The following is a 23,216-nucleotide window of genomic DNA, read 5'->3' on the forward strand; positions in this document are numbered from 1 at the left end:
AAATGCCATCTTCCATTCATCCCCCTCCTTGATCCTGACCAGATTATATGGCCCCCTTAGGTCCAACTTGGAGAACACCTTGGCACCAACAATCTGATTAAACAAGTCAGGAATCAAAGGAAGGGGGTACGGATCACAGACCATAATCCAATTGAGCTCACGGAAGTCCAGACATGGCCTAAGAGTTCAGTCTTTCTTCTTTACAAAGAAAAACCCTGCTTCCACTGGGGACTTGAAAGGTCTAATATCTCCCTTAGCCAAACTTTCAGCAATATTCTCTAGCATGGCCACTCTTTCGGGTTCAGAAAGGTTATATCACCTAGATTTAGGCAAATTTGCTCCAGGAATAAGATTGATAAGACAATGGGGGGGTAAATCCTGGCAACCACTCTCAGAAAATACATCAGAGAAATCAGAAATGAAAGAGGGAACAGCTTTAGTGGTCAAGACAAAAAGAGATGTATTAAAGGGGTTATCCGAGTTAATAAAAAAAAAAAAAAAACACTTAAAATCCATCAGGATATACATATAATTTGGTTAAGCTTGATTTCATCAAGTTAAAACCCATATTTGCACCTTTTCATGGTCCTGTCATTGCTTTGTTTACATGCTGCAGTACAAGGTGAGGGGGCGTGTAACAAGAAAGCCTGAGCTCTGCCTCATGAATATTTCTGGGCGTGAACAACCTGACCTTTCCCTCACCCTGCTCTGCACTTTGCATAAAAATAAATAAATACACACACAGGGCAGAAGATCTTCCTGTCACATTGCAGCTGTACAGTGTAAGTTATGTTATTTTACATACATTTCTTTCATGTTTGGTTTTGTTTCTAGTCTAAAAATTTTCTTTCTGTTATTACAGTATATCAAGGAGGACGTATTTGCACTAATTCCAAATTCCGTCACCATAGAAAATGAATGGGTCCGCACCCGTTCCGCAAAATTGCAGAACAAATGTGGACCCATTTGCGGATGTGTGAATGGAGCCTAAGGCTACTTTCACACTAGAGGCAGGATCGATCCAACAGGCTGTTCACCCTGTCGGATCCGGCCAGCCGCTATTTTGCCGTGCCGCTGGACTGCCGCTCTGTCCCCATTGACTATAAAGGGGACGGTGGTGGAGCTATGGCGCAGCACGGCAGTGCACAGCGAGCGGCCACTTGACTAAAAGTCCTGGATTTTTGAACAAACATTAACAAACATTAACAAAATGTCCCCTTTTTCCACAGAAAAAACATACTCCCTTCTTATGCCTAAAACTCTTGAAAGCAGGCCCAGGGGTAGCTCCCCCTAACTGCATAGGCATAAACTCCGGAGTCTCTCCACCCAAGGTGTCAGAGGAAGCCATCACGTTATATGATAGTTCATCCTGAGAGTGAGGGACCTTAGATCTCTCTCTCAGGCGTCTATCCATATGTACAGCAAGGGACATAGCCGCTTCCAATGACTCAGGATTTTCATGAAAGGCCAACACGTCCTTTAGCCTCTCGGATAATCCCTGACAGAATTGGCTATGGAGAGCTGGATCATTCCACTCCGTATCCGTAGCCCATCTCCAAAATTAAAAACAATAGATCTCTGCAGAACGCTCTCCATGCTGCAAACCACGTAACTTGGTATCGGCCAGGGAGATCCGATCCGGGTCATCGTAGATAAGACCTAGCGCTCGGAAAAATTTATCTACCGACCGGAGGGACTGTGATCCGGTCTATAGAGAAAATGTCCAAGACTGAGAATCCCCTTTAGGCAACAACATGATAATATCCACTCTTTGACTCTCATCTCCAGATGAGAGCGGACGTAACATAAAGTACAATTTAAATGACTCTCTGAACCGAATGAAATTATCGCTCCCCCCAAAAAATGTGTCCGGAAGTGCAACCTTAGGTTCAGGACAGGCCTGTTAACTACTACTGGCACCAGCAGCCTGTGATCTCTGGATCTGCGTGTGGAGGTCAGCCACCTCGATAGACAGACCCTGCAATTGTCCAGCCAGTGCAATGATTGGATCCATAGCCTCACTGACACAAACAAAAATTGAAGGTATATGGCGGTTGATAATGTCACGGCACAGTGTGGGTAAATAACTCCACACCGACCACAAGAGGGAAGGCAAAAGGTACTAGGCCTGGAAACTAAGGAAAGGGGAAAGGTCACCACCTAGTGAATCCCTAAACCCAGCCCTGACTACTATAAGTATGAACAGACCTTGATGGTAGGAATGCTCATACGCTGGAAACTAGGGCTCTATCTGACCCTAAAGGGCCCTGGAAATAGTGTCCGGACAAGAGATGACCTGTTCCTTCACATCTGAAGGAACAGGAGACTCCCTCAGGCCTAATACCAAAAGGTAGCGGAAAACAACAAACAAGAAATAAAGGAAAGACACTTAACTCTGAAGTATGCGGACGAGCAGGAACTCAGAGGAGAACCAACACCAGCACTTCCAACATCCAAAAGGAGCTATCAACTGCATAGCATGATGGGTGCGGCCAGACTAAATAGAGGAGTTGGAATGACCACTTAAGCTACACCTGAGACCAGCGGTGTGGTCATACCCAGCAACAACACAGAAGCAAGTGAAACCAGAGAGGCTGTCAGATCACATCACGTGCAGCCACTCTCTTAGATCTTCTGACCCCTGTCACAGGAAAGGCCGTGACAATTACACTGCAAGATGGTCAATTCTGCTGAAAAATCACCACATGTCTTAATGGATTTAGCTACTGTAAACTGTGTGAAGTGGCCACAAAAAATACTGAAGTTATTCTTGAAAGTTAAAATCAGGACATTTGATAGAACCTGTCTCCAAGAAAATGTAAGTTAAGCTACAGGGAGCATGTTATAGAACAGGAGGAGTTGAGCAGATTGACATATAGTTTTACGGGAATAGATGCAGTAAAACTTACAATATATTCATTTAAATTCCTGCTCAATCTGGACTATGAAGTCAATGAGGAGGTCCTATCAGTGATTGATGACTATCTCTGTATACACAGTCATAGAGGGAAGGCTGTCAATCACTGATAGGACCACCTCCTTGACTTCAAAGGTTATACTGAATCTGAAACTGTATATGAATCTGCTCAGCTCCTGTTTGAACTGATGTCTTCAGCTAAGACACCATGTTCCACATGACAGGTTCCCTTTACAGTGTACCTAAACTTTCATACAACTTGCTTTCACACTGGCCCATATTAGTGTCCCTGCCTGTTTCTGCTGCATTCCGCTCAAACCTTTGCATAGCACATCATGGCAGGAGACCCTTTACCAATGTACTATACTAGGCTTTATTTGACTGGGCATAGGCAGGAGCAACAATGTTTTATGCAGAGCTCCTGCCTGTGCCTGCTTTGATTCTATATAGCCTGGCATAGCACATCGGTGCAGAGTCTCCTGCAACAACGGAGCTTTGTGCAGAGTGGAGTGGGCACAGGCAGAAGCCCTACATAGCACATTGCTGCTATTGCCTCTCTTTTCAAGCCTGACATATCACATTGATGCCGACACATCTTCTGCTATGATGTGCTATGCAAAGCTTGGAGCAGAGCAGTCACAGGTATAGTACCCTAGGAGGTATCTGCAAATTGTTCATTCCGTTATTTTATGTAATGTAATGTAATGTTATGTCATTAGTGTTGATCGAGCATGCTCAGCCTAACATCAGTTCGGCCCGAGCCTCTCGATGCTCGGCACATGGCGGTATTCGGCCGAATACCGCATGTGCTCGAGCGCAATGATCAAGTCTCCTCCCCGCACGTTTGTTGGCTGCTACTCAGCAAATAAACGTGCAGGTAAGTACTGCCCTTCACTGTAATGCCGTAGCCATGTTAGTTACTGGCATTACAGTGATTGGCTGGCCGGCACGCGTCATCGGGTGCTATATAGCACCCGATGACACGTTTTCGGCTCACTATTAGTCAAGGAGAGCTGTGCTGGGAAAGAGAAAGATAGTGTAGGGAGTGAAATTATTTTTTTTGAAGTTGAAAAACTATTCAGAGACCCAAAAGTCCTTTTAAGGACTATTGTTGTGTGTGACAGCAGCAATATATATTTTTAGCGCAACCTGCGCTAAATTGCTAAAACTTTACAGACCCAAAAGTCCTTTTAAGGACTATTGTGTGTGGCAGCAATATCTATTTTTAGCGCATCCTACTCTAAATAGCGTGCAATACTTAGGCCGCTGCAGACAGCGACATTAGCTGCACTACATCTCCTGTGCAACGTGTGCGCATCCCAAAAATATTAGTGACATCCAGTGTACTTTTTCCGTAGACGATGTCCGCTGCAGACAGTGACATTAGCTGCGCTACATCTCCTGTGTAACGTGTGCACATGCAAAAAATATCAGTGACATCCAGTGTACTTTTTCCATAGACGGTGTCCGCTGTGGACAGTGACATTAGCTGCGCTACATCTCCTGTGTAATGTTTCCACATCCCAAATACCTGTGACATTCCCTGTAATTTTAGATTAGCAGCTGCTGACATCAGCGACATTATCTGCGGTATTTCTCCTGTGTAACGTGTGCGCATCCCAAAAATATCAGTGACATCCAGTGTACTTTTTCAGTAGACGGTGTCCGCTGCGGACAGTGACATTAGCTGCGCTACATCTCCTGTGTAACGTGTGCACATCCACAAAATATCAGTGACATCCAGTGTACTTTTTCCGTAGACGGTGTCCGCTGCGGACAGTGACATTACCTGGGGTACATCTCCTGTGTAATGTTTCTACATCCCAAATACCTGTGACATTCCCTGTAATTTTATATTAGCAGCTTCTGACATCAGCGACATTATCTGCTGTATATCTCCTGTGTAACGTGTGTACATCCAAAAAATGTCAGTGACATCCAGTTAACTTTTTCCGTAGACGGTGCCCGCTGTGGACAGTGACATTACCTGGGGTACATCTCCTGGGTAACGTTTCCACATCCCAAATACCTGTGACATTCCCTGTAATTTTATATTAGCATCTGCTGAAATCAGCGACATTATCTGTGGTATTTCTCCTGTGTAACGTGTGTGCATCCCAAAAATATTAGTGACATCCAGTGTACTTTTTCCGTAGACCGTGTCGGATGCAAACAGTGACATTAGCCACGCTACATCTCCTGTGTAACGTGTGCACATCCCAAAAATATCAGTGACATTCCGTGTACTTTTTCCGTAGACGGTGTCTGCTGCGGACAGTGACATTAGCTGCGCTACATCTCCTGTGTAACGTGTACGCATCCCAAAAATATCAGTGACATCCATTGTACTTTTACCGTATACGGTGTCCGCTGTAGACAGTGACATTAGCTGCGCTACATCTCCCGTGTAACATGTGCAAATCCAAAAAATATCAGTGACATCCAGTGTACTTTCTCCGTAGACGGTGTCCGCTGCGGACAGTGACATTATCTGCGCTACATCTCCTGTGTAACGTGTGCACATCCAAAAAATATCAGTGACATCCAGTGTACTTTTTCCCTATATGGTGTCCGCTGCGGACAGTGACATTAGCTGCTCTACATCTCCTGTGTAATGTTTCCACATCCCAAATTCCTGTGACCTTCCCTGTAATTTTATATTAGCCGCTGCTGACATCAGCCACGCTATCTGCGGTATTTCTCCCGTGTGACGTTTCCACATCCCAAATACCTTTTTTATTTTTTTGCGCATACACTTACAAATCCTACGCTACTGTACGTGTGACATACTTTTAAGCATACATAACATTTAATATAAAGAAGGCGAGCAGTATTGGACAGGGAAGTGGCCGTGATACTGATGGTGCACGCAGAGGCCGTGGCCCTGGGCGCATTGAAACTGTCCCTGCTGCCAGAGCACAAGAAAAACAATCATCCACGATACTTAGTTTCATGTCCCAGTTTGCAGGGCGGCGCAGGTCAACACTCTCAAAGTCAGACCAGTGCGATTAGGTGTTCGGTTGGATTGCAGCAGATAATGCTTCCAGTCGGTTAACCACCACCCTGTCTTCCACCAAGTCCAGTCTCAGTAGCCAAGAGTCTGATCAACACAATTCTCACCCTGATCCTCCTTCCTTCCACCATAGGGAGTCTTGCCAAACAAGTGATCCCACACTCGGATATTCCAAGGAGCTCTTTTCAGCGCCATTCCTTCATTTGGTCTTCTCGACAAGCCCGCTTGAAGAGGGACATAAGATCTTGTGCCCTGATTCCCAAACTCTTGAGCATCCACAGTCACAAGAAGATGAGCGTTTCACAGGGTGGATGATGATACACAGTTGCCAATAAGTCAACGGCAATTTGTGTCTCAAGAGGTTGATGATGAGGATAAGAAATATCCCTTTACTTATGATTGTTGGAATCCAAAATAAAAAGGCTTTTGAGCGCTCGGGAAACTGACACAAGCATTGGATATAGTTATATCTGATTTCTCTTTATTTCAAAGACAAGCTCACAATATATAGGAAAAGACCATCACATGACAAACATGACATTTGCAGTTAAAAGATATAAATCATAAGACCATACATGCTATGTTTTCATTCCTCTCTCCTCTCCCCCCCCCCACTTCCTGAGACACAGTGGGTTCTATCACACACATAAACTAACTTTGTGACCTTGTTTTTAGCTTTATTATTATCTGTCTATTTAACCCTGTAAGCTCCATTTAGGACCTGACCTAAATCTCCCATATACACAAGATGGAGGACATGTTTATAGAAAATGGATTCTCATCCCTCACACGTATGGTAAATGGTGAAATGGAAAAATAAATAAAAATGTCAGATTTGCCTTTTTTTTACTTTACATCCCCCCAAAAATGGACATAAAAAGCGATAACAAAGTAAGACACATTCCAAAATATTGTCAATAACTACAGATCATCCTTCAGAAAATGAGACCTAACGAAGCTCCATAGACATAAATATTGAAACGTTATTGGGGTCAGAATATGGCGATGCAAAGAAAAAATTATTTTATTTCAAGGTTTTTATTTATTATTAAAACAAGAAAAACTATAAAAAAAAAATCTGGTATCACTGTAATACTGACCCAGAGAATGAAGTTAACATGTTAACAAAATTATGGCCGAATTGCGTGTTTTATTTTTTTTTATTCATTCTGAATTGGAATTTGTTTCCAGTTTCCTACTACATTGTTTGCAGCATTAAAATGGTGATATTAAAAAGTACAACTTGGCCCACAAAAAACAAGCCCTATGGCTATGTGAATGGAAAAATAAAACAGTTTTGGCTCTGGGAAGGCAGGGAGTTAAATAGGAAAAATAAAAATGGAGAATTTCTCCATCAGGAAGGGATTAATAAAATACATTACAAAAAATGAATTTTAGTGCATTAGTAAGAGTTTCAAAGCAAATTTTATGACTGTTTAGGTACACTTTAAGCTCCTCCAAGGGAACTGCCCAAAACAAGGAGCGGGGTCTGTATATACACAGTTTGCAGGATTGTCCTGGCAAAAACAAGACTGTTTGCAAGTACGGTATGCCAGAAATGCAGCAGCAAAAAAACATGTGTGGTCAGTTAATGTGCCTGTCTGCACCTGTCATAACTTCCCTTCTTTGTGACCAAAGAAATTATTCACCTAACATACAGTAATACATATAGTGAACTGGTAGAGAACAGGACAAGGAGGCTCCAGGCAGAAGCAGTTATAGTGGATGGTTCTCGATCCTGGTGAAAGTTGAAAGGATGTATAAGACTAGAACAAAAAACATATGGTTTGGATGAAGATTAATACAATGGTTTCCCACCTTAGTGACTCATGAAATGGCTTAGGACTACTATTTTTCTGTTTGGTGCTTTCCGTTCCTGCAGAACACATCATTTTCTCCATTCACTAAATATTCCGGTAATGAGTAAGAATTTTGACATGAGCAGAAATTACATTCTGCTATGACCTGTTTTAGGTTTGTTGCGATGTTGAAAACTTCCAGACAGATGTCTATAAACAAAGTTATCCAAATCATTAAGAAGGGTTCTCATAAGATATATGCTATAATTGTTTAAGGTTAATCCACACATGCTATTTATCTCCTTCCATATGTTTCAGGGTAATCATTATTATGATTTTGCAATTACACTGTCCCATAGGAGAAAGCATTATATTCATTTATCGAAAGTAAACTTTACATAAGGAAGCTGTTCAGTTGTAAGAAATATGCATAAGGCTTTGTATAATAACTTGAAGTTTGTTTAGGAGAAGAAATGCTCTAACATATAATATTAGAAAACAAACATTCATTCTGTGCCAAAACAATATCTTGCTCCAAACCTCGAGCACGTTTCCAGCGGAGTACATTCCCTTTTTTGGGCTATTGTCCGAGAGATACGTTTCCACCAATCTTCACAAGCATACGTCACAGCTCCTGCACAGAACATATCTGAGGCAATAGCCCACAGAAGGGACTGCATTGCGAGTGGCACCAGAAGCACAGCACAAGGCTGTGCGCGAGATTAGGAGATGCATCACGTGACCTCAAGGGAAGGGGGTGGAAGCCTTGGGCGGTTAGAGGAGGAGCAGATAGTGGGGAAGAGTAGTGTTGAGCGAACAGTTCGAGCATAGTTCGGGTCCGTACCGAATTTTGGGGTGTTCGTGACACGGACCCGAACCCGAACTTTTTCGTAAAAGTTCGGGTTCGGGTTCGTCGTTCGGCATGTATTTTGGCGCATTTTGAAAGGCTGCAAAGCAGCCAATCAACATGCATCATACTACTTGCCCTAAGATGCCATCGCAGCCATGCCTACTATTGGCAAGGCTGTGATTGGCCAAGTGCAGCATGTGACTCAGCCTCTTATAAGCTTGTGCGCACGTCGGGACGTGCTCACTCCCGATGTGAATAGAACAGGGTTAGACGCAGCTGATGCTAGGGCGAGAATAGGCAGGGATAATTGAATAACTGGAAGCAAATTTCTCTCCTCCACCTGTGATTCATCTGAACAACTGCAGCTGAGCTGCTTTTTTGATAGGGATTGGCTATTTTTAGAGTGGCCAGAGTGATTTTTCCATCCACATGTACCCGGGCTGACCGCCGGCCGCCATTTTGCGACTTGTAGTGCTGCAGCAGAAGCTGCCACAGTGTGCATTCCAAAGCTCCAAACAAGTCAGACATCTACACCTGGGATTCAGACCAATAGCGATTTAGCAGCACAGTCCAAGGCTATTTTTTTTAAAGGTTGTGCAGACCATTTTGTGGCACATGTTACTGGGCTGATAGGCGGCGGCTATCTTGGGACTAGTGCTGCAGCACAATCTCTCCCAACGTCCATTAATCACTTGTAATAGTGGTCTGTGCCATAGAAATCCTACATCAGGGACTTGGGTGTGCTTGTGTCACCCCTACTAATACCAGTCCACCTGTAATCCATACAGTGAAAAGCCATAAAGTATTCCAGTGAGGGAATTTATTTTTTATTTAAAAAAGGCCAAGTTAGTTTATCTGGCGTTCAATATACTAGATACAGTTAGGCCTGCGTTTCATACATCTGGAATTAGCAAACTAATGTGCTGGGGTTGGGAAAACATATATGTACCCATACTAGAATCTGTCAAAGAAAGCGGTACTCACATATAACAGTCATTCCATCTGTAATCCATACAGTCAAAAGACTGAAAGTATTCCAGTGAGGGAATTTTTTTTATTTAAAAAAGGCCAAGTTAGTTTATCTGGCGTTCAATATACTAGATACAGTTAGGCCTGCGTTTCATACATCTGGAATTAGCAAACTAATGTGCTGGGGTTGGGAAAACATATATGTACCCATACTAGAATCTGTCAAAGAAAGCGGTACTCACATATAACAGTCATTCCATCTGTAATCCATACAGTCAAAAGACTGAAAGTATTCCAGTGAGGGAATTTTTTTTTTATTTAAAAAAGGCCAAGTTAGTTTATCTGGCGTTCAATATACTAGATACAGTTAGGCCTGCGTTTCATACATCTGGAATTAGCAAACTAATGTGCTGGGGTTGGGAAAACATATATGTACCCATACTAGAATCTGTCAAAGAAAGCGGTACTCACATATAACAGTCATTCCATCTGTAATCCATACAGTCAAAAGACTGAAAGTATTCCAGTGAGGGAATTTTTTTTATTTAAAAAAGGCCAAGTTAGTTTATCTGGCGTTCAATATACTAGATACAGTTAGGCCTGCGTTTCATACATCTGGAATTAGCAAACTAATTTGCTGGGGTTGGGAAAACATATATGTACCCATACTGGAATCTGTCAAAGAAAGCGGTACTCACATATAACAGTCATTCCATCTGTAATCCATACAGTCAAAAGACTGAAAGTATTCCAGTGAGGGAATTTTTTTTATTTAAAAAAGGCCAAGTTAGTTTATCTGGCGTTCAATATACTAGATACAGTTAGGCCTGCGTTTCATACATCTGGAATTAGCAAACTAATTTGCTGGGGTTGGGAAAACATATATGTACCCATACTAGAATCTGTCAAAGAAAGCGGTACTCACATATAACAGTCATTCCATCTGTAATCCATACAGTCAAAAGACTGAAAGTATTCCAGTGAGGGAATTTTTTTTATTTAAAAAAGGCCAAGTTAGTTTATCTGGCGTTCAATATACTAGATACAGTTAGGCCTGCGTTTCATACATCTGGAATTAGCAAACTAATTTGCTGGGGTTGGGAAAACATATATGTACCCATACTAGAATCTGTCAAAGAAAGCGGTACTCACATATAACAGTCATTCCATCTGTAATCCATACAGTCAAAAGACTGAAAGTATTCCAGTGAGGGAATTTTTTTTTATTTAAAAAAGGCCAAGTTAGTTTATCTGGCGTTCAATATACTAGATACAGTTAGGCCTGCGTTTCATACATCTGGAATTAGCAAACTAATGTGCTGGGGTTGGGAAAACATATATGTACCCATACTAGAATCTGTCAAAGAAAGCGGTACTCACATATAACAGTCATTCCATCTGTAATCCATACAGTCAAAAGACTGAAAGTATTCCAGTGAGGGAATTTTTTTTATTTAAAAAAGGCCAAGTTAGTTTATCTGGCGTTCAATATACTAGATACAGTTAGGCCTGCGTTTCATACATCTGGAATTAGCAAACTAATGTGCTGGGGTTGGGAAAACATATATGTACCCATACTAGAATCTGTCAAAGAAAGCGGTACTCACATATAACAGTCATTCCATCTGTAATCCATACAGTCAAAAGACTGAAAGTATTCCAGTGAGGGAATTTTTTTTATTTAAAAAAGGCCAAGTTAGTTTATCTGGCGTTCAATATACTAGATACAGTTAGGCCTGCGTTTCATACATCTGGAATTAGCAAACTAATGTGCTGGGGTTGGGAAAACATATATGTACCCATACTAGAATCTGTCAAAGAAAGCGATACTCACATATAACAGTCATTCCATCTGTAATCCATACAGTCAAAAGACTGAAAGTATTCCAGTGAGGGAATTTTTTTTATTTAAAAAAGGCCAAGTTAGTTTATCTGGCGTTCAATATACTAGATACAGTTAGGCCTGCGTTTCATACATCTGGAATTAGCAAACTAATTTGCTGGGGTTGGGAAAACATATATGTACCCATACTAGAATCTGTCAAAGAAAGCGGTACTCACATATAACAGTCATTCCATCTGTAATCCATACAGTCAAAAGACTGAAAGTATTCCAGTGAGGGAATTTTTTTTATTTAAAAAAGGCCAAGTTAGTTTATCTGGCGTTCAATATACTAGATACAGTTAGGCCTGCGTTTCATACATCTGGAATTAGCAAACTAATTTGCTGGGGTTGGGAAAACATATATGTACCCATACTAGAATCTGTCAAAGAAAGCGGTACTCACATATAACAGTCATTCCATCTGTAATCCATACAGTCAAAAGACTGAAAGTATTCCAGTGAGGGAATTTTTTTTTATTTAAAAAAGGCCAAGTTAGTTTATCTGGCGTTCAATATACTAGATACAGTTAGGCCTGCGTTTCATACATCTGGAATTAGCAAACTAATTTGCTGGGGTTGGGAAAACATATATGTACCCATACTAGAATCTGTCAAAGAAAGCGGTACTCACATATAACAGTCATTCCATCTGTAATCCATACAGTCAAAAGACTGAAAGTATTCCAGTGAGGGAATTTTTTTTATTTAAAAAAGGCCAAGTTAGTTTATCTGGCGTTCAATATACTAGATACAGTTAGGCCTGCGTTTCATACATCTGGAATTAGCAAACTAATGTGCTGGGGTTGGGAAAACATATATGTACCCATACTAGAATCTGTCAAAGAAAGCGGTACTCACATATAACAGTCATTCCATCTGTAATCCATACAGTCAAAAGACTGAAAGTATTCCAGTGAGGGAATTTTTTTTATTTAAAAAAGGCCAAGTTAGTTTATCTGGCGTTCAATATACTAGATACAGTTAGGCCTGCGTTTCATACATCTGGAATTAGCAAACTAATTTGCTGGGGTTGGGAAAACATATATGTACCCATACTAGAATCTGTCAAAGAAAGCGGTACTCACATATAACAGTCATTCCATCTGTAATCCATACAGTCAAAAGACTGAAAGTATTCCAGTGAGGGGATTTTGCTTATAAAAAATAATATATTTCATTGTGGTGCGAGTTGAATCGCAACAATGAAGAAAAATACTATTAAGGGACGAGGACGCGGTCGTGGTGGTGTCCGTGGAGCCTCTGTTGCTGGTAGAGGACGTGGCCGTTCGGCCCCAGGCGCACACAGTAGGGAACGAACTCCCTCAACTAGCCGGCAGAATGTACCGCAATATCTCGTGGGGCACAATGCCGCTCTTAGGATGGTAAGGCCTGAGCAGGTACAGGCATTAATCGATTGGGTGGCCGACAGTGCTTCCAGCACGTTCACCACATGGTCTTCCACCCAGTCTTCTGCGGAAAGCGCACAGGTGGCACCTGAAAACCAAGCCCATCAGTCTGTCACATCACCCCCAAGCATATCAGGGAAACGGTCTGAGCCACAAGTTATGCAGCAGTCTCTTCTTCTGTTTGAAGACTCTGCTTCCAGGGTTTCCCAGGGGCGTCCACCTAGCCCTTCCCCAGTGGAGGAAGACATACCATGCACTGACGCACAACCACTTATGTCTCCAGATGAAGAGGACATGGGAATACCACCACAGCAGAGTCACCGACTCTCTGATGATGACGAAACACAGGTGCCCACTGCCGCGTCTTTTTGCAGTGTGCAGACTGAACAGGAGGAGGTCAGGGAGGGAGACTGGGTGGAAGACGATGCAGAGGACGATGAGGTCTTAGACCCCACATGGACTGAAGGTCGTGGCGATGACTTTCACAGTTCAGAGGAAGAGGTAGTGGTGAGACCGAGACAACAGCGAAGCCAAAGAGGGAGCAGGGGGCCAAAGCAGACGAGCCGCCGCCCCCAGAGTTCGCCTGCTACTGGACATCGCCAACAGGGACCCAGCCCCACAAAGGCAGCTTCAAAGAGTTCCCTGGCATGGCACTTCTTTAAACAATGTCCTACCGACAAGACCCGAGTGACTTGCACGCTCTGCCATCAGAGCCTGAGGCGAGGCATTAACGTTCTGAACCTCAGCACAACCTGCATGACCAGGCATCTACATGCAAAGCATGAACTGCAGTGGGGTACACACCTTAAAAACCAGGCACTCGCTGAGGCTCCCCCTGCTCCCTCTACCGCTGCTGCCTCGGCTTCCGCCTCGAGAGGAATGTTGCCACCTGCCGAGCAGCAAACAGAGGATGTGCCACCGACACCACCACCACCGCCACCGTCAACTAGCGTCTCCACTATATCACACAGCAGCGTTCAGCTCTCAATATCTCAAACCTTAGAGAGGAAGCGCAAATTCCCCCCGAGTCACCCTCGAGCCCTTGGCCTGAACGCCAGCATTTCTAAACTGCTGGCCTTTGAAATGCTGTCATTCCGGCTGGTGGACACAGACAGCTTCAAAAAGCTGATGGCCATGGCTGTCCCGCAGTATGTGGTTCCCAGCCGCCACTACTTCTCCAAGACAGCCGTGCCTTCCCTGCACATGCAAGTGTCCGATAAAATCAAGTGTGCACTGCGCAACGCCATTTGTGGCAAGGTCCACCTAACCACAGATACGTGGACCAGTAAGCACGGCCAGGGACGCTATATCTCACTAACTGCACACTGGATGAATGTAGTGGCGGCTGGGCCCCCGGCGGACAGTTCCTTGGCGCACGTCCTTCCGCCCCCTAGGATCGCAGGGCATCATTCTCTGCCTCCTGTAGCCTCCTCCTCCTACTCGGCTTCCTCCTCCACTGCTTCCACCAGCTCATCCGGTCAGCCACACACCTTCACCACCAACTTCAGCACAGCCCGGGGTAAACGTCAGCAGGCCATTCTGAAACTCATATGTTTGGGGGACAGGCCCCACACCGCACAGGAGTTGTGGCGGGGTATTGAACAACAGACCGACGAGTGGTTTCTGCCGGTGGGCCTCAAGCCAGGCCTGGTGGCATGCGATAATGGGCGAAATCTCGTGGCAGCTCTGGGACTAGCCGGTTTGACGCACATCCCTTGCCTGGCGCATGTGCTGAACTTGGTGGTGCAGAGGTTCATTCACCACTACCCCAACATGTCAGAGCTGCTGCATAAAGTGCGGGCCGTCTGTGCGCGCTTCCGCCGTTCACATCCTGCCGCTGCTCGCCTGTCTGCGCTACAGCGGAACTTCGGCCTTCCCGCTCACCGCCTCATATGCGACGTGCCCACCCGGTGGAACTCCACCTTGCACATGCTGGAGAGACTGTGCGAGCAGCAGCAGGCCATAGTGGAGTTTCAGCTGCAGCACGCTCGCGTCAGTCGTACTGCCGAACAGCACCACTTCACCACCAATGATTGGGCCTCCATGCGAGACCTGTGTGCCCTGCTGCGCTGTTTCGAGTACTCCACCAACATGGCCAGTGGCGATGACACTGTTATCAGCGTTACAATACCACTTCTATGTCTCCTTGAGAAAACACTTAGGGCAATGATGTTAGAGGAGGTGGCCCAGGTGGAGGAGGAGGAGGAGGATGAGGGCTCGTTTCTAACACTTTCGGGCCAGTCTGTTCGAAGTGGCTCAGAGGGAGGTTTGTTTAAGCAGCAGAGGACAGGTTCACAAGTCGCCAGCCAAGGCACTGTACTGGAGGACGAGGAGGATGAGGAGGAGGAGGTGGAGGGGGACGAGGATGACGCAAGTTCACAGCGGGGTGGCAGCCCAGGCCCATCACTGGTGCGTGGCTGGGGGGATACGGTGGACGATGACGATACGCCTCCCACAGAGGACAGCTTGTCCTTACCCATGGGTAGCCTGGCCCACATGAGCGAATATATGCTCCAATGCCTGCGCAACGACAGCAGAGTTGCAGACTACTGGGTGGCCACCCTGCTGGATCCCCGGTATAAAGACAATGTGCCCACTTTAATTCCTGAACTGGAGCGCGACCGTAAGATGCGCGAGTACAAGCGCACGCTGATAGAGGCGCTCTTGAGAGCATTCCCACATGTCACAGGGGAACAGGTGGAAGGTGAAGGCAGAGGAGTGGCAAGAGGTCGCCAACGCAGCTGTGTCACGGCCAGCTCATCTGAGGGCAGGGTTAGCATGGCAGAAATGTGGAAAAGTTTTGTCTCCACGCCACAGCTATCTGCACCGACACCTGATACGGAACGTGTTAGCAGGAGGCAGCATTTCACTAACATGGTTGAACAGTATGTCTGCACACCCCTCCACATCCTGACGGATGGTTCGGCCCCATTCAACTACTGGGTTTCGAAATTGTCCACGTGGCCAGAGTTAGCATGTTATGCCTTGGAGGTGCTTTCCTGCCCGGCGGCCAGCGTTTTATCTGAACGCGTATTCAGCACGGCAGGGGGCGTCATTACTGACAAGCGCAGCCGCCTGTCCACAGCCAACGTGGACAAGCTGACCTTCATAAAGATGAACCAGGCATGGATCCCACAGGACCTGTCCCTCCCTTGTGCAGAGTAGTCCTTATTAACTGCCTAAAACATGTCTTGTTGTGCTACGGGCCACTTCTTTATTTGATACAAATTTTATGAAACCCACAGTTGAATGAAACTCTTCTCTGTCTGGGCGCCGGGGCCTAACCAGATGAAAGTGGCCGGTTAAACTAACGGGTGACATGAAGCCATAACCTCTGCCATGCTACCTCTGTCTTCTGTCTGGGTGCTGAGGCCTAAGTCAAATAAAGCGGTCTTCTGCTGTGCTGGGGGATATGAAGCTAATCTCTGACCTCTCTCCTCTGTCTGGGTCCAAAGGCCTAAATCACTGAAAGAGGCCTTCTCCTGTGGTGTGTGATATGATGCCAGAATATGTGCTGTGGGGCCTCTCTCCTCTTCCTGGGTGCAGGGGTCAAATAAACTAAATTGTGGCCTACTCCTGTGGTGGCTGATATGATGCCAGAATATGTGCTGTGGTGCCTCTCTCCTCTTCCTGGGTGCAGGGGTCAAAGTAACTAAATGGTGGCTTCTCCTGTGGTGGCTGATATGATGCCAGAATATGTGCTGTGGTGCCTCTCTCCTCTTCCTGGGTGCAGGGGTCAAAGTAACTCAATGGTGGCTTCTCCTGTGGTGGCTGATATGATGCCAGAATATGTGCTGTGGTGCCTCTCTCCTCTGTCTGGGTCCAAAGGCCTAAATCACTGAAAGAGGCCTTCTCCTGTGGTGTGTGATATGATGCCTGAATATGTGCTGTGGTGCCTCTCTCCTCTTCCTGGGTGCGGGGGTCAAAGTAACTCAATGGTGGCTTCTCCTGTGGTGGCTGATATGATGCCAGAATATGTGCTGTGGTGCCTCTCTCCTCTTCCTGGGTGCAGGGGTCAAAGTAACTCAATGGTGGCTTCTCCTGTGCTGATTGATATAAAGCTGATGGTTGTGCCATCTGACATGGTTGCCAGGGTCTGATTCAATGGGGGCCTACTCCTGTGGTGGGTGATCTAAATGCCTGATTCTCTGCTGTGAAACCTCTCTCCTCCGTCTGGGTGTAGGGGTCAAAGTCTTTCAAAGTCGCCTTCTCCTGTGCTGATTGATATGAAGCTGATGGTTGTGCCATCTGACATGGTTGCCGGGGTCCCATTAAATTGTGGCCTACTCCTGTGGTGGTTGATATGATGCCTGATTCTCTGATGTGGAACCTCTCTCCTCTGTTTGGGTGAAGGGGTCAAAGTAACTAAATGGTGGCTTCTCCTGTGGTGGCTGATATGATGCCAGAATATGTGCTGTGGGGCCTCTCTCCTCTTCCTGGGTGCAGGGGTCAAAGTAACTCAATGGTGGCTTCTCCTGTGGTGGCTGATATGATGCCAGAATATGTGCTGTGGTGCCTCTCTCCTCTTCCTGGGTGCGGGGGTCAAAGTAACTCAATGGTGGCTTCTCCTGTGGTGGCTGATATGATGCCAGAATATGTGCTGTGGTGCCTCTCTCCTCTTCCTGGGTGCGGGGGTCAAAGTAACTCAATGGTGGCTTCTCCTGTGGTGGCTGATATGATGCCAGAATATGTGCTGTGGTGCCTCTCTCCTCTTCCTGGGTGCGGGGGTCAAAGTAACTCAATGGTGGCTTCTCCTGTGGTGGCTGATATGATGCCAGAATATGTGCTGTGGTGCCTCTCTCCTCTTCCTGGGTGCAGGGGTCAAAGTAACTAAATGGTGGCTTCTCCTGTGGTGGTTGATATGATGCCTGATTCTCTGCTGTGAAACCTCTCTCCTCCATCTGGGTGTAGGGGTCAAAGTCTTTCAAAGTCGCCTTCTCCTGTGCTGATTGATATAAAGCTGATGGTTGTGCCATCTGACATGGTTGCCAGGGTCTGATTCAATGGGGGCCTACTCCTGTGGTGGGTGATCTAAATGCCTGATTCTCTGCTGTGAAACCTCTCTCCTCCGTCTGGGTGTAGGGGTCAAAGTCTTTCAAAGTCGCCTTCTCCTGTGCTGATTGATATGAAGCTGATGGTTGTGCCATCTGACATGGTTGCCGGGGTCCCATTCAATTGGGGCCTACTCCTGTGGTGGGTGATCTAAATGCCTGATTCTCTGCTTTGAAACCTCTCTCCTCCGTCCGGGTGTAGGGGTCAAAGTCTGTCAAAGTCGCCTTCTCCTGTGCTGATTGATATAAAGCTTATGCTTGTGCCATCTGACATGGTTGCCGGGGTCTGATTCAATGGTGGCCTACTCCTGTGGTGGGTGATCTAAATGCCTGATTCTCTGCTGTGTAACCTCTCTCCTCCGTCTGGGTGTAGGGGTCAAAGTAACTAAATGGTGGCCTACTCCTGTGGTGGGTGATATGATGCCTGGTTCTCTGCTGTGGGACCTCTCTCCTTTGTCTGGGTGCTGTGGTCAAAATAATAGTAAGTGACCTTCTCCATTGGTGGGTGACTTGAAGCCTGATTCTGTGCTATGGGACCTCACTCCAATTAATATTGTTTAATTTTTATTTATTTTATGTTAACTCATCATTTCCCTATCTACATTTGTTTGCAGGGGATTTAACTACATTTTGCTGCCTTTTGCAGCCCTCTAGCCCTTTCCGGGTGTGTTTTACAGCCTTTTTAGTGCCCAAAAGTTCGGGTCCCCATTGACTTCTATGGGGTTCGGGTTCGGGATGAAGTTCGGGTCGAGTTCGGATCCCGAACCCGAACATTTTTCGAAAGTTCGGCCGAACTCGTCGAACCCGAACATCCAGGTGTTCGCTCAACTCTAGGGAAGAGCAATAGACTTGGGCACTTCGAAAAGGAAATGCCCGACTGCGCATTCGGAAGTAGTGTTTCGTGGGAATAAAAGTACTTTTCCTGGACATTGAACAAACACAAAATAACATAAAGGTATGTTTAGAATTAGTGTTGAGCGAATCAGACTTCGGATCAAAGATGCAACGACGATTCATTCAAACACTTCGGCTTTAATGCCATCTCCATACAGCATTAAAATGTATTGCCTCCATGTAGGCAAAATTTGTCTCAGCTGAAGTTGCGCAAGACTTTGGTGAATGAATTTGGTAATAACTTCTGCTTTTTTTAAAACAGTTTTAAACAGCAATTTGAAGTTGGGTTTGGTACTGAGGTACCGGCCATTACCAAACCTGACCGGATTGCTATTTTAAAATGTTTTTAAAGACGCAGAAGTGAATATATTTGGTCATATTTGGTATTGTCGCGTCCGTAACAACCTGCTCTATAAAAATAGCACATAATCTAACCTGTCAGATGAACATTGTAAATAACAAAAAATAAAAACGGTGCCAAAACAGCTATTTTTTGTTACCTTGCCTCACATAAAGTGTAAGATAGAGCAACCAAAAATCATATGTACCCTAAATTAGTACCAACAAAACTACCACCTTATCCCGTAGTTTCCAAAACGGGGTCACTTTTTTGGAGTTTCTACTCTAGGGGTGCATCAGGGGGTCTTCAAATGTGACATGGTGTCAAAAAACCAGTCCAGCAAAATCTGCCTTCCAAAAACATTACGTCGCGCTCCTTTCCCTCTGTCCCCTCCAGTGTGCCTGTACAGCAGTTTACGAACACATATGGCATGTTAATGTAAACGACAGAATCAGGGCAATAAATATTAAGTTTTGTTTGGCTGTTAACTAGGGTTGAGCGAACCCGAACTGTAAAGTTTCGGTTCGTACCGAACTTTAGGATTTTTGAACCCCGGACCTGAACATTTCAGTAAAAGTTTGGGTTCAGGTTCGGTGTTTGGCTATTTTATGGCGCATTTTGAAAGGCTGCAGAGCAGCCAATCAACAAGCGTTTAACTCGTGTGCCCTTAGAAGCCATCACGGCCATGCCTACTAATGGCATGGCTGTGATTGGCCAGTGCAGCATGTGACCCAGCCTCTATATAAGCTGGAGTCACGTAGCACTGCACGTCACTCTGCTCTGATTAGTGTAGGGATAGGATGCTGCTGCTGTGGGGGAGAGAATAGGACAGAATCTTTAATCAGAAGTGCTTGTTAACTCAGCGATCTACCTAGTTTTTTTTTTGTGGGTGCAGTGCACAATCTTTTTACCCTGCCCTGAGCCCAGTTACCCAGAAAAATAACTTTTATCCGTCTGTTAGTTAGGTGGGTGGCGGCGGCGGCCATTTTATGCAAGTTCTATGCAACAGCACAGCATATGTGCATTTGTGACAGTCAAATAGAAGCTTGAACTACTGCAATTATATTCTGGGTTTTAAAAAACACCCATTTTTGGCAATACCCTCCATCTTGGGCTTCTGCCGCATTAGTCAGTGTGCAATGTAAGCTAGAAACACAGCAATAATTTTCTGGGTTTTAAAAAACACCCTTTTTGGGCAAAATACTAAATTTTACAGCCCTTGCATCTGTCAGTGTGAAAATCAAGCGTTATATACTGCTGTCATATACTGTTATTTAAAAAAACACCTTTTGGGCAAAATACTAAATTTTACAGCCCTTGCTGCATCTGTCAGTGTGAAATTCAAGCGTTATATACTGCTGTCATATTCTGTTATTAAAAAAACACCCTTTTTGGGCAAAATAATAAATTTGCAGCCTTGTCTGCATCTGTCAGTGGGAAATTCAAACGTTATATACTGCTGTCATATTCTGTTATTAAAAAAACACCCTTTTTGGGCAAAAAAATAAATTTTACAGCCCTTGCAGCATCTGTCATTGTGAGATACAGCTTTAGATACTGCTGTGCTATTCAGTTATAAAAGAAACACCCATTTTGGGCAAAATAGTAAATTTTACAGCCCTTGCAGCACCTGTTATTGTGAGATGCACACTTTAGATACTGCTGTGCTATTCTGTAATAAAAAATACACCCATTTTGGGCAAAGATCTTAATTTTGCAGCCTTTGCTGCATCTGTCATTGTGAGATACACCCTTTAGATACTGTTGTTCTATTCTGCTATTAAAAAAATACCTATTTAGGGCAAAAATCCAAATTTTGCAGCATTTTCTGCATCTGTCATTGTGAGATACACCCTTTAGATACTGTTGTTCTATTCTGTTATTAAAAAACACCCATTTTGGGCAAGATCCTAAATTTGAGAAATATGAGGAGAGCGTCAAATAAGCGACGTGGCCCCGGTCGTGGTGCTGCTGGTGGAGCTCCTGTTGCAGGGAAAGGAGGTGGTCGATCTGTGCCAGCTACATGGACAAGTGAAACACCTTCCTCAGGTGCGAGTAGGTGACAGAACCTTCAGCGGTATTTGGTCGGGCCTAATGCAGCTCTATGAATGGTGAGGCCAGAACAAGTACAGGCAATAGTAGATTGGGTTGCTGACAGTGCCTCGAGTTCCTTTACATTGTCTCCCACCCAGTCTACTGCAGAAAGATCAGAGTTGGCACCTGCGGCCGATGTCCATCAGTCTTTCACCTCACCCCCTTGCAAATCAGCCAAGCAGTCTGAGCCCCAAGTCATGCAGCAGTCTCTTCTGTTTTTGATGACTCTGCTAGCAGGGTTTCCCAGGGCCATCCACCTAGCCCTGCCCCATAAGTGGAAGATATTGAGTGCACCGATGCCCAACCACTTATGTTTCAAGATGAGTACATGGGAGGACCACCGCAGCACGTCTCAGATGATGACGAAACACAGGTGCCAACTGCTATGGCTTTCGAAAGTGCGCAGACTGACAAGGAGGGCATGGGTGAAGACTGGGTGGAAGATGATGTGGAGGACGATGAGGTCCTCGACCCCACATGGAATCAAGGTCATGAGATCGGAGGAAGGAAGAGGCTGTGGTCGCACAGAGCCACCAGCACAGCAGAAGAGGGAGCAGGGTGTAAAAGCGGAGTGGCCGTCCCCTAGACAGTACGTCTGCTACTGCCCACCGCAGCAAGGTACCGAGCACACCAAAGCCAGCTCCAAGGATTTCCCTGGTGTGGCAGTTCTTCAGACAATGTGCTGACGACAAGACACGAGTGGTTTGCACGCTGTGCAATCAGAGCCTGAAGCGAGGCATAAAGGTTCTCAACCTGAGCACAACCTGCATGACCAGGCATCTAAGTGCAAAGCATGAGCTGCAGTGGAGTAGACACCTCAAAAAGCAAAAAAGGTCTCTGGCTCCTCCTGCTTCCTCTTCTACTGCAGTCTCGGCTTCTTCGTCCACTTCTGGAGTGACAGTGCCACCTGCCACCCCGCAAACAGAGGATCTGCCAGCAACACCACCACCTGGGTCATCAAGCATCTCCACAATGTCCCACGGAAACGTTCAGCTCTCCATCTCCCAAACAATGGAGCGGAAGAGGAAGTACCCTCCTACCCACCCGCAATCCCTGGCCCTGAATGCCAGCATTTCAAAATTACTGTCCTTTGAAATGCTGTAATTCCATCTGGTGGAGATGGAGAGTTTTAAAAGCCTTATGGCGGTGGCTCTCCCACAGTACGTCGTGCCCAGCCGCCACTACTTTTCCAGGCGTGCCATCCCTTCCCTACACAACCAAGTGGTGGACAAAATCAGGTGTGCACTGCGCAACGTCATCTGTGGCAAGGTCCACCTAACTACGGATACGTGGACCAGTAAGAACGGTCAGGGCCGTTATATCTCCATAACAGCACACTGGATAAATGCAGTGGCGGCGGGGCCTGAGGCGGATAGCAGTTTGGCGCATGTCCTTCCACCACTGAGGATTGCAGGGCGCTTCAGTTTGCCTCCTGTTGCTTCCTACTCCGCTTCCTCATCCTCTACTGGCTCCTCATCTAGTCAGAGTAACACCTTCACCACCAACTTCAGCACAGCCAGGGGTAAACGACAGCAGGCAGTTTGGGGGGCAAACCCCACACCACGCAGGAGCTGTGGACAGGCTTTAAACAACAGACCAATGAGTGGTGCCAGTCAGCCTCAAGCCCGGCCTGGTGGTGTGCGATAATGAGCGAAATCTCGTAGCAGCTCTGGGACTAGCCGGTTTGACGCGCATCCCTTGCCTGGCGCATGTGCTGGATTTGGTGGTGCAGAGGTTCTGTGCGCGCTTTCGGCATTCTCACCCTGCTGCTGCTCGCCTGTCAGCGCTGCAGCGTAACTTCGGCCTTCCCGCTCACCGCCTCATATGCGATGTGCTCACAAGGTGGAACTCCACCTTGCACATGCTGGCCAGACTGTGCGAGCAGCAGCCAGCGATAGTGGAGTTTCAGGTGCAGCACGCATGGGTGAGTCGCTCTGCGAACAGCACCACTTCACCACCAATGACTGGGCCTCCATGCGAGACCTGTGTTACTTGTTG

The sequence above is a fragment of the Bufo bufo genome, chromosome 2 (assembly GCF_905171765.1).
Source record: "Bufo bufo chromosome 2, aBufBuf1.1, whole genome shotgun sequence".
Classification (NCBI taxonomy): Eukaryota; Metazoa; Chordata; class Amphibia; order Anura; family Bufonidae; genus Bufo; species Bufo bufo.